Source organism: Panthera leo, chromosome D3 (genome assembly GCF_018350215.1).
Source record: "Panthera leo isolate Ple1 chromosome D3, P.leo_Ple1_pat1.1, whole genome shotgun sequence".
NCBI lineage: Eukaryota > Metazoa > Chordata > Mammalia > Carnivora > Felidae > Panthera > Panthera leo.
Window position 1 is genome coordinate 90505762 of NC_056690.1, and position 12932 is coordinate 90518693.

The 12932-nt window shown below is 53.6% G+C and overlaps 1 long non-coding RNA gene across 1 annotated transcript; it reads right to left on the reverse strand.

The window, feature by feature from the left end:
* Nucleotides 1-6107: 6107 nt before the first annotated feature.
* LOC122203506 lies at nucleotides 6108-10049 on the reverse strand. The gene is made up of 3 exons (XR_006195211.1): nucleotides 9100-10049; nucleotides 8492-8812; nucleotides 6108-6328 (listed from the first exon to the last, which is right to left on the reverse strand). It is a non-coding gene; the product is annotated as an uncharacterized LOC122203506 (long non-coding RNA).
* Nucleotides 10050-12932: the final 2883 nt, after the last annotated feature.

Below are 12932 nucleotides of genomic sequence, written 5' to 3' on the forward strand. Positions count from 1 at the left end.
TACGGCCGAAAGTGTGAATGGCACCGTGGAACATTTCTTGTTTTGCACAGTGGAGTTATTCGTGGTTACATGTGCTCATAATTACGCCGATTGTAAATTGCTCTTGCCTAGTGCCTTACAGCTATCTTTGGATGGACTTCTCTCATTTGTTTTGAGATAATGTAAGTAAAGCGTTTAGCACAGCGCTTGACATTTCATAAGTAACCCACAAATGTTAAATATCATTTTAGTGCCAAACTATTCTTAATACTTTCCTGCCCCATAAGAATCGCTTTTTCCTCTAAGTCCACTATCTAGGGCGATAACCTGGGTGCTATGCTTACAGCTCCCACCCGAGCCCTAAATGAAAAGGAGCATTTCACAGAGTCCTCGTCAACATACGTCCCTAAGGACTTCTTGGATTAATCCTTTTCCTGCTGGTCCCCTTGAATTATATATTATCATCATAAAGAAGTGTGTAGGCTGGGGGTTCACTATGAAATTAGAAAAGAGTAACTGATTAGCTTTCCTGCAAAGCACATGACCATTATTCCATTGAGCCCCTAGCAAATCGATCCCAGGTATCCAGCAAAACAGGGCAAGGCCGAGAAGGAAGGGCACACGGTAACGGAAGGGAACTCTCGGAAAAACACAGCATGGGTTCCAAAGCAGAGTGAGCGGTCCTGTCCCGTCGCCTTGCTCCTCTGATGGCTCGGCAATGCCAGGGTGCGTGTCTCTGTCCTGTCTTCAGCACGGTCCGGCATTCATTAACTCACTTATCAGTGAGCATCACGGTGTCTCCGGAGCTGTTCCGGGTGCTGGGGGGCCTGGCAGCCAGCAGTGACCAGCACACGGTGAAACCCTGCCTTCCCGGCTCTCACATTCCACGGCGGGGAGATAAGAAATAACACGGGATAAATAAATATGATGCACAAGTTTAGAGGGCGATGAAGCGCAAAGAACGTGTGATGAAGGAGGAAAGGGAATAGGGGGCGGGAGGGGGCGGGCTGGAGGGCCTCTTTGGGAAGGTGGTGTTCGAGGAAATGCCCGAAGGAGGTCACCCCCGGGAGCCGCGGAACCTGGGGCCGAGCGTTACTGCAGACACGAGGCAGGAGCCAGCGGGCACCTCTTGCCAACTCCTCACGTGTCGGCAGGTGAAAGTCGGCCACGGAGGGAACATTCGCACCAGGGAAATCGGCGAGCTTACGGATCGGCCCCCACCCCCACCCTGTGCAGGGCCGGTGCGGCCGGAGGATAGTGTGCAACGGGGAGAGAGCAGAAGACAAAGTCGGCAAGGTAGTCAGACAGCCACCTGGCGTGGATGGATCCTGAAAGCCATCTGTGGCAGGCAGAGTAATGGCTCTAAGTACGTGCAAGTTGCAAGCCCCAGAGCCCGTGAACACGGACCGCGTTCCCTCACGTGGCAGGAGGGGCTTCACAGATGTCAGCCAGTTAAGGACCTTGCGAACACCCTGGAGTTTCCAGGGGTGCAAGGCACTCGCACAGAGTCCTGGTCAGTGGAGGAGAGAGACGGGAGCGTCAGAGGAGATGGGCCACGGAAGCCGACTTCTGAGCCACGGGGCCGTGAGCCGCAGAGCGCAGTCGGCCTCCCAGCGCGGCTGGGGAGGGCACAAAAGCAGATCCCGTCCCGGGGCCTCCAGAAGGAACAGGACCCCGCTGACACCTCGACTTCAGCCCGCGAGACCCACGTGGGACTTCGCACCTCCAGAACTGTGAGCTAACAGGCTTGTGTCGTTTCAGCCCCTGAGTTTGTGGTAGCTTGTTACAGAAGCAGCTGGAAGCTCATTCATCGCTACCAGGATGGATTTTGCCCGAGCCTTCCCGGTGGGGAGAGTCCGGAGGAGTTTGAGGGAGGACGGACGCTACCTGACTTGCACCGTCACTGGTTCCAGCCGCCGTGCCGGGGCAGAAAGAGGGGCAACAGGTGGAGAGCTGCAGTCGCCGGGCAGGGAGGCCGGCGGTGAGGAAGCAGCGGCTAGGTGGCCATGCGCCTGGAAGGTAGTGGCAACTGGGATGGCCGGCGGGTTGGCTGTGGGGTGCCCGGGAAAGAGCCTGATGGAGGACGGTCCCGAGGCTTTGGGCCTGAGCCGGGAGCGGGTGGCTTTTACTGCAAAGGGCGGTGAGACTATCGGATTCGAGGGGTGAGGGAGACACGGCTTGGTTTGAGAGGCCTCCTTGCAGGTGAGCGCAGCGTCGGGAAATACGGGGCCAGGAGAGGAAGCGTGCCGACAGAGGAGGCCAGAGAAAGAGGAGGCTCCACTGCTCGAGGGGAGGGAGTGATGCCCCAGGCCGGACTCCCGGCTCAGCACGAGGACAGGAAAGCCTGGGTGGGGAGCGCGGCCCAGGCCCGGGCCCGGGGCCGATACGGCTGATGGGTTTGTGCCCCCTTTCGGGCAGGTGAGCTGTGTTGGCTGCAGCTGGCGGAAGGGCTGTGAACAAAGATGATGATAAATAGCTGTGTATCACTTGCTGGGGGGAGTCGAGCACGGTGCCCTAGCGATCAGTGCCGAGCCCGGCTTTATTTAACATCTTTGCTAATTATGTGCAGGAGAAGGTAAAAGACTTGTTAATTACATTCACAGATTCTACAAAATTGGGAGGTGTTGAGAAGACCAACCATGACAGAGAAATCATTCAAAGAGCTCAGAGATATGGACAAGGCATCAAATGAGGCTCAGTGTGCAAAAGTGCAGGAAGATTTAACCAGAGGATATTAATCCAAAACATTGGAATTCAATGGGCAGTAACCGCCAGGAAAGGAGAAATGCTAAAAAAAGGCCTATGGGTAATGTCGGACAACAAATTAATTATAATTCTACTGTGCAATTCCGCAGCAAAATGGCCCGGCGTGATTTCGCCCCATACTTACAGGCCTCATTAGCCTGGGACGGGAGCTCATCATCTTTCCCTTCCTGTCTCTCCCTGTGTGTGCGCACGCACACACACGCGTGCACTCCAACCTACCTCACCTCGAATGCTTTTGTTGCCAGGGGGGACTCAAGCGTAGAGAGCGGTTGAGCCTCCCACGAGCCTTCAGCCCTGCTCCCCAAAGTCCCTTCCTCTCCAAGGGGAGGAAGCACCACGGCCAATATCAGAGTTCTCGCGGCTGGTGCTCAGGTGGGGTTGGGGGGCGACAGAGGCTTCGCAGGTGCACAGGTTCAGAAGTGGCAGAGCTGGGGCCGCTGCGGACCGACCTTTGCCTCCTCAGTCCCACTTGCTGACTTGGCCAAGACATCCGCTGATGTCTGGGGGCGGGGCATTGTGCCGAACGGCTGATATAAAATATGTAATCTAGCTTTTGCAGTGGGCCGGGATGGTCGTATTATCCTCAAGCCCCTTCCTGACAGCGAGGTAATTTGCCCAAGATCACAAGGCCAGTTAGTGGCCGAGTCACGGGTATGATCTCTGGAGTCAGAGCTCATAACCACGTGTAATACAGCATCCCGGAGGGTGACATAAGCAAGTGTTTTCTTTCATTTTTATTTTTATTTTCTTTCATTTTCTTTCATTTTATTATTTATGGAGGGAGAGCAAGCGAGAGAGAGCAAGAGAGAGACCGAGCGCAAGCAGTGGAGGGGCAGAGAGAGAGAGGGAGAGGGAGAGGGAGAGAGAGAGAGAGAGAGAGAGAGAGAGAATCCCAAGCAGGCTCCAGGCTCAGTGCAGAGCCCGATGTGAGGCTTGGTCTCACGAAAGGGGAGCTCGTGACCTGAGCTGAAATCAAGAGTCAGACTCTTAACCAATTGAGCCACCCAGGAGCCCCGAGCGAGGGTTGTTTTGTTTTTTTTGTTTGTTTGTTTGTTTTCAATTCCATCCCATTTCATTACTGCACAGGTGATTACAGGCGGCAGGGATCCAGTGGCACCTCGACGGGATCCTGTGCCATATGGAGCATCTCCCTGCTTTTTTCACGGTACGACCCCATTGTTAGAAAGTTTGTAAGCCCTGCAATGAACGTAAATTTGCTTGTTAATTATATACACATACCACGGTACTACTGTATTAGGGATGTTATACGACTTACCCCCAAATAACAATTTCAAGTACATAGAAGTAGAACTTCTATTTTCTTCTCATCGACCTGTGGTGACTGCAGAGGCACAGCGCACGTTGGAGCCCTGGATGAGGGAAGGATCCCTACAATGATAAGAAAGTGTAGGTACAGGGGCACCTGGGGGGGCCAGTCGGTTGGGCATCTGACTTCAGCTCAGGTCAAGATCTCATGGTTAGTGATTTCGAGCCCCACGGCGGGCTCTGTGCTGACAGCTCAGAGCCCGGAGCCTGCTTTGGATTCTGTGTGTGTGTGTGTGTGTGTGTGTGTGTGTGTCTCTCTGCCCCTCCCCTACTCATGCTCTTTCTCTCTCTCTCAAAAGTGAATGAACATTAAAAAACAATTTTTTTTTAAATAAAGCATAAGTATAATGGATTGAATAGTGTTCCCCCAAGGTTCAAGTGTACCAGGAACCTCAGAATGTGACCTGATCTGGAAATAGAGTCTTGGCAGATGTAATCTGTTCAGGTGAGGTCATACTGAATCAGGGTGGGTGCTAAATCTGATGACTAACGTCCTTCTAAGAGGAGGAGACACAGAGCGCATATGACCCTGGAGCCAGAGATTAGGTGATGTAGCCTCAAGCCAAGGACTGCCAGGAGCCACCAGAAGCTGGAAGAGGCAAGGAAGAATGATTATCCCTTAGAGCTTTTGGGGAAGCACGGCCCTGTCAACACGGTGATTTCAGATTTCTGGCTTCTAGAACCAGGAGAGAATTAATTTCTATTTTTTTAAGTTTATTTATTTATTTTGAGAGAGAGAGAGCGGGAGCACAAGCAGGGGAGGGTGAGAGAGAAGGAGAGACAGAATCCCAGGCAGACTCTGCACCATTAGCACGGAGCCCGACGTGGGGCTCGAACTCACGAACTGTGAGATCATGACCTGAGCCGAGATCGAGAGTCGGATGCTTAGCCGACGGCACCACCCAGGCGCCCCAGATTTCTATCGTTTTAAGTCACCAGGTGTTTGGTGCTCTCTTCCTGCCACAACGGCTCCCGTTGGAGACAATTTCTCTAAAACGCAAATCTATTCAGGCCCCAGCTTAAAATCCTCTAGGGGCTCGGCTCCCCCAGAAGCTTACAGGTTCCTTTCAGAAAATTTTTTTTTAAGTTTATTTGTTTTGAGACAGAGATGGAACGGGTGGGGGAGAGAGAGCGAGGGAGAGGGAGAATCCCAAGCAGGCTCCACGCCATCATCGCAGAGGCCGACCCGGGGTCCGGCCCCACAAACCGTGAGATCACGACCTGGTCCAAAAGCAAGAGTTGGACGCTTAAACGACTGAGCCACCCAGGCCACCCCCCCTTTCAGGTTCCCCTGCCTGGGCTCCGGGGATGAAGGGGGTCCGGCACAGATCTGCCTGGAGGTCACAGGCTGGCAGGTGGAGGGCCGGATGTGGGTCCACTGACCAAGGTTAGGCGCCGCTAATGAGCCCACAGAGGTTGTGGTGTCTACCGAGCTGAAGGGGCTGTTGGACAGAGGGTCGATCTTGCAAAAGGATGGACGTGTGTTCTGCTCAAGGAGGTGGACGCACCCCAGTTCCCCCCGCAGACCCCAGCTTCTCTGGGCGGCTGGGCCAGGGTCCCATCACGTGACCCCCAGCTGGCTGCCTCTGTGTGCCCTCACAAGGCCGTGTGAGGCCTCCGGCTGGTGCGCCGGGTAAGGGGCCCCCTCACAGCCCCTCGTAAGGTCATCCTGAGCCTCCTGGTTGACCCAAAGCACCCGATTTTCCCATGACACCTGCTCCCTGGGAAGCTGGTCCTTCCCGTGCAGCGGGATCTAGCGGGAGAGGCCCCAGAAGACTCCACCCGAGGCTGCGTCCTCAGCGTCCTGAGAGTGGCCGGGCAGCCCCAGTGGGGATGGGGCGTGGTCGCACCCCCCCCCCCCACATCCCGCCTCCCCTCTCCGCAAGCCCTGCAGCTGGGATGGAGAGCAAGCTGTCGCCAGGCCAGAACAGGAGCCAGCCCGTCCCACTGTGTCCCTCATTTCAAAGCCTCAGCATGGAGGGCCCGGTGGCCCTGGCGGGAAGAGTCTCTGGGAAGAGGAGTTTTGATTGCTGACTTTTTTTATTTTTCACAGTATCAGCAACTGCAGGGGACATTTGCCTGAGGCGACTGGCCATTCACTTCATTTGTGTTTCTTCTTTTTCATTACTGTCCCTGTCCGTTGCACGATGCGTCCGAATCGCGGGCAGCCAGCGGTAGGAAAATGCCCACAGCCTCCTGATTCCTCGGGACCATTTCTCACCGAGCTCAGGCAGCCTCGCTGGGGAGAGTGCGGTGTCTAGAAAGAAGCAAGAACAGATTTTAGTGAGGAATACCAGCATTGGAGCGGGGACAAAAGGATGGACGCGGTGAACAGATGGGAGGGTGTTTAGCGAAGACTCATGATCTATGTGAACAGTGCAGGCTGGGACCTCCCTTCTTTTTGTTTTTGATGCATCAGGGTATGATATGATAGGATATGACAGAACGTGTCAAAAATTTAGGGGAAAATAAAACCCTGGGTTTTTTTTTTTGAAACATCAAACTATTGCTATCAATAGGAACAGCAACTGTTCAAAAATTTGTTTCAGAACTGCCAAGAAGTGAGCGTTCGTGGAAAAAAAAAGTATTTTTCCCTGCTGTTTGCAAGGTGGACACAAATGAAAACAGTAGGAGGTTGACAACTTGGCACATGTCTAATAAATCTGAGGCATAAAAAGTCAACAATTCACCGTTCAAGAAAGCATTACCGGAATAAAAAGTGCTACGCGGAGAAAGAATAACCATTAAAAAATAGATTTTCTGAATTCAGTAAGTAATTTAGCCCTCAGAGCGCCGGTCTTCAAAACAAGGAAGCTTTTTCTTTCTCCCCGTAAGAGAGAGAGGGGCAGTGCTGAGCTCAGAACGGAGTGCCCTGCTGCATCTGAAATGAACCAGGTGAAAAGGCAGCTCCCAGAGAGCAGATGTTAGGGGCTCGGAGGGCTGGTGACAGGGGTCAGAGAGCGGGGACTTCCAGATCCAGGCTGCTCAGCAGCTCCACGCAGGAGCAGGCTTAATTTGACAAGGTGGTCCAGTTATAGGGAATTCACAGATCGCGGTCCATGCCAAGCAGATTTGGCCACCAACAGCACGTCTGCGGCTGGCCAAGAGGACGGCAGGTGGGCGGCCGTCCCTGCTCTCCCCGCGCTAACGCCACCGACAGAGAGGCAGAGCCCCGGCGAGGGCGCGGGGAGCCTGGCCGGAGAAGCCGAGGGCTTCAGAGGTGGGACGAAAGAAGGAATCGCGGTCCTCGAATCACAATAGGGATGGTTTTTGTTCTCACCATTTTCTGTTCAAGCTCCTAATTCTTTTTTGCCACCACGATGAGTATGGTGGGGAGGAAGATTTTAAACGAATGTGAAAACTGTTGGTGATTCTCATGCAAGTCTCATGTAAACAAAAATATCAGCATTAAAGTTATGAATCCTAATGTGTGGCACGGAACTAAAATCTGTATCTTTTTGAATTAGAGGAATATAGATATACAGCACTGAGTAGCGTCTCTGTGCAGTTCAGGAAACTGACACAGTCTCTCCAATTTATAGGGAAATTGACATAATTTTGCAAAAATGCAAAACCATTTGTGAACTGGGTTTTGCATAATGGGATTAATTTGGTTGACTGTCATATCCACTATGCTGCAAAATGCAAGTTAATCACAACATCATTGTGAGTTTTTTTAAGGGAAGAAAGAGAAAGGAAGAAAGGAAAGGCATTTCTCCCCCCCTCATCCGACTATCTTTTCATTAAGAGAAAATACCCATTCTTCTAGTCTGCACCTTAGGTAGCTTCAGGAAATAATGCTAGATGAATTTTGCAGTGGACGCCTCCATGAACTGAGCCGAATTGGCCTACCTCCAACGAGAAAAATTAACAGCTTTCATAGAAGCATGAAAAATTGCTTCCAAGGAAAGTCCGTCCTGTATGCTTCTGTGTATGCGTGCGTCTGCTCAGAGCTACACTGCACAATAGGGCTGAGGCTGTATCACACACGTTTTGTCGCCACGCTCAGTTCCGTAGCGTCATTATTGTGAACCCTCTTTCCATGTACAGACAAGATCTAGATTATTCGGGAAGGTACCGGTTGTATCCAAGAAGGCACGATACGTGACTACGCTCGTCAGAAAAGCTAGGTTAAACCATGGCAACAAATAACCCAGAGTCTTCATGGCTCAACACAGGAGCTGCTGTTTCTTCTGCCTAGGTGTAGGGCAGTGGGGGGAGGTCTTCTCACGGGGGTGCCATAGCCCCCACCCCCACTGATAGTACTTTATCTAGACACAGGCTCCGTTGAGTGCCCAGTCAGGACAAAGGGAGCAGGGGAGCCCAGTGAGTTCCCCGACCCTCAGTTTCTGCCTGGGAGAGACACTTTCACCACTGCCCGCATTTCCTTGCCCAAAGCAAGTCCTGTGGCGGCACCTACCTTCAGGGCAGCGGGGAGGACCAGATCTGTCCACGCGTCACAAAGGCCACGGTCATGTGTGGAATTTGTCTGTATCTCTCCACCGCTGTGAGGACTGGCCGTGAATCTGCCCAGCATGTCTCCTCTAGATGGTGGGAACCAGTGTGATGGAGAAGGGTCTCCTCCCTGCAGGGAAGGACTCGGCACAGGTGTCATTGAGCCTCGAATCAACTCAACCCAACGAGGACCAAGAGCCCACCCCAGGCCGGACACCGGAGAGGGGATGGTGATGAGGAAGACCTTCCTCTTGTCTGAAGGGAAGGACAGAATGAGCTCCGATACCTTAGGGCAAAGCAAAGTATCCTAAGTAGCACGGCTGACAAGCACAAGATGGGGCGCCTGGGTGGCTCAGTCGGTTAAGCGTCTGACTTCGGCTCAGGTCATGATCTCGCGGTCCATGAGTTTGAGCCCCGCATCGGGCTCTGTGCTGAGCTCATGGTCCGTGAGTTCGAGCCCCGTGTCGGGCTCTGTGCTGATGGCTCGGAGCCTCGAGCCTGCTTTGGGTTCTGTGTCTCCCTCTCTCTCTGCCCCTCCCCCCGCTCAAAAATAAAAATTAAAAATTTTAAAACCTTAAAAGAGCATCCGAGTGTGATGTGTAGGGAGCAAAACTCAGGAAGGCTTCCCAGGAAGAGACATTTCTACTGAGTCCCGAAGGGCCCAACAGGTGGGAGAAGGGAGGGGACAGCAAGGAACAGAGGCGTGTGTGGGAGACAGCGAGGGCTCCGGTTTGGGAAGAGCTGAGGTTGGCGGAGGGAATCGGTGCTCGGTGGCGGGTGTCCCGGCAGGTGGAACCCGGGCATTTACACTTGCTTTGGCAGCTCCGGGCAAGAACGGCTCCCATGTCTCCCTGTCGGCGTCCCGGGTCTGGAGGCTCGTGTATGGGATGCTTGTGCCAGTGTCACACCCTCAAGAAGACAACGCCCTCCGGAGTCTCAGGTCCCCCTTCCGAAGCATGTCGGCCGGGTCACCTGGACGGTGACACCTGACCTCCCTCGGCCTGTTTTCTCGTCTCTGTGGGTTTCACGTCTACGCGGTATGGTTGTTCAGAGAGCTTGAACGGATGATGTCTGAAGGACCCAGCACGAGACGCTTGCTCCTGAGAAGCTGTGGTTGCTGGTAAGAGTTTATTGTTAGTTCGGTTTTAAGGAGAGAAACTGCTGATTAACTACATGGACCCCTATGGGGGCTGCTCAGCTGATAACAATTCCCCTGGTGGCCCGCGTGTCCCATTCCCCTGCCCCTCCAGCTGTGGCTGGTTTACCCACAGGTAGAGACGCCTCACGGCGCACCAGAAGGCTCTGTTCCCGAGACTGTGAGACTTGGACGAGAGACCCATGGAGCCACATCACCGCATGGTGTGCCCCAGGGAGCTGTTAGAGGTCGAGGCTCAGCTGTTGGGCTGGGCCCCGGGTTCTGCGGACCACCCCAAAGTCCTCTCGGGGGATCCCACTGTGCGGTCAGGACTGCCAGAGTGGCCGTCACAGCTGGCCCCCCAAGTAGCCTTGGCCAACAAAACAGGCTTCTGAGGTAAAGGACTCCTGTTCCTCCAAAGGACTTCCAAGTAAGATTGGCTCGTGATCGATTTGATTCCTTTGATTCGAACAATCGTCACTGGTCAGTGGGTGGCACAGGGCAGGCTCCCGTGGGAGCAGTCCCTGGGCGTCTGAGTGAGCAGGAGGGGGCAGCCTCTGACCACAGAGAAGCTCCACAGGGCAGGGGGTGCAAACAGCGCCCACGCTGCATGAACATCTCCAGGCGTGGGTGCTCTGACTCCAAGGGTTTGTCCTGCCGCTATGCCCACGTAGACCCGCCTGGATTCTGCTTTGCAGGGAAGCCCCCAGGTGTGGTGACGAGCTCTGGTCCAGAGAGGGTGACAAGCTGGCCTCCAGCCCCAGTGTCAGGCCTGTCTTATTTCCCTGGGGCTGGAGGTGGGGGGAGGAAGGAGGAGCTAGCTTTATCGGTGCCCACTAGGTGCCACATGCTGATTCACCTACTTCTAAGCTCGGCCACCTACTTCTGACTCAATGGGCAGTGGTCTCAGTGTGTCCCCAGCCACAGGTGGAGGGGAAACGAAGCCCCTCGCTTGTGGTCACCGGCTAGAAGGGATAGATGGAACCTGATTGCCAGTCCTAGCCTCTGGGACGCTAATGGTCTGAGCACTGGGCAGGTACTTCTCAAGGGATTAAGGAGGAAAGAAAAATAAAGGTAAGAGAGAGGCAGACAAAAGGGAGAAGCGGGCACTCCCCACTCCCCCCCCCACACCAAACCACGAAAAGAATCAGCCCCTCAAAAGTTCTTTCAAACATTTAGCCCCCTGCGTCTTGGTAAAGTTCCACACTGTTTCTGGAGCACGGAGGGGCACCCTGTATCCATACGCTTGATGTAAAGGTGCTAATCCCAAGACTAGGAGGCCACCGGCTATTGACCAAATATAAAAGTAGAAACAGCTTGACAGACAGACAAAGCTTTAAAAACACTGAGGCCTGGGTCCTCCTCCAGGAGATGCTGGCAACTGATCTTGGATGCATCCTAAATGCGCAGAGGTTTGAAAGCTCCCCAGCCCTGTAGCGGTGAGCACACCCCGCATCCGGAGTGTGGTTGCTAATGCCCTTCTCCAATAAAAAGAGCCAGGGGTCTGTGGAGAAAGGGTCGGTTCTAGAATGGGGGCAAGGAATATGAGACAGGCGCATCTTGTGATGCCAGAAAGTAAGGAGGTGCTAAAACACAAAACCAGACCCATAGTGCCGCCATGACGGGGATATGTCAGGAGGACACGGGAGCAATGGAAGGGACCCCCGCTGGCTGACACGTTTGAGCAAATACATGAACGAGGCAGTGTCGGAATACAACTCCAAGTCTACACCGAGTCCATCCTGCCATAAAGAAGTGATTGACTAAAGAAATGAAGACGGAGGAGAATCTGCTCTGCAGAATTTCAAATGATTTGTGTGGACCCTCCACGCCGGAGGAGGCGGACTGCTCACAGGGCCTTCCTGCCCCCAAGTACAGCATATGGACAGGGGGAAAGGGCAACCTCCCACGGGGGGAACCCCGACAGACACCGCCTTGGCCACGTGATCACGTTTGACATCAACAACAACAAGTGCCCTGACGGCAGGCACCCTCCATGGGATTTCTGGGACCTTCCTCTCCTAGACCCATAAATGCAGTCTGTCTTAGCCCGTTCTCTGCTCTCACAGAGTACCATGAGCTTGATGGCTTGTAAACAGCAAGCAAGGAGTCCTCACAGCCCTGGAGCCTGGAAATCCAAGATCAGGGTGCCCGCGTGGTCCAGCAAGGGCCCTCTTCTGGTTTGCAGACTGCTGACTTCTCGCCGTGTCCTCGCCTGGTGGGTAAAGGAGCTGGTGGCCTCTGCGGCTTTTTCTCACAAGGGCACCGATCCCGTTCACGAGGGACCTGCCCTCCTTATCTGATCACCCCCAGAGGGCCCACTTCCAAATAAAACCACCCTGGGGATGAGATTACAAAATGCGAGTTTGGGAGAGACATGCCGTCCGTAACATTACCCATAAGAAAACCATCCAACTCAATCTGAGAGACAACTCAAAATGAGAGACACTCTTCAAAATGCACAACCAACCTTCCTCAAAACCGGCAAGGTCATTACTCTCAGCGAAACCTGAGAGGCTCAGCCAAGAGGAGCCTAAGGAGACCTGATAACTGAAGTAATGTGCTGTCCTGGACGCAATCCTGGAACAGAAGAAGGTGAAAGCTCAGGAGATCTGAATAATACATAGACTTCGGTTCATACTAGTGCATCGACATTGGTTCGTTAATTGCGACCGACCTACCATCGTAATAGACAAGGCTACTAACGGGGAAACTGGGTGTGTGGCATGTGGGGGCACTATATTGTCTTTGTAATTTTTCTGTAAGTCCAATTATTCTACAATTAAAAGTTTACTGGGAAAAAAATGCCACTCCCGGGGGATTTCACTGGACAGTTGGTGGGGGGGGGAGGGGCGGGGGGCTCTGCCTGGGACCCTGTGTGCGTGGCTCCGCCATAATGGGAAAGCACTCGCATCACCGGGCCCCTTTGCTATGCGTTTCTTAACCAGGATAGGAAGTGATCCATATGGGAGGCGCGGGGGTCTGTCTGAGGACGCCGGACAAAGGAGACCCGTCCCGTCACTCTGGTTCAGTCCCCCCGTCCTGCATCACACTCTGTGGGCCCCCAGGTAAGGTTTCCTTTACCTGGCAGGGTCCCTGTGCCGGAAACATGGAAACCAATCCCTCTCTGCACTTCTGTGTTGACACAGGAACAGACATTGCAAATGGATATTCGTGCTCCTGAGAGGCTGTGTGAACACAGTTGAAACTTCGGTCTCTGTGCCTCTGTTCCCATTACATACATGGTGACGGGCTCCTGAAGCCAGTCGGT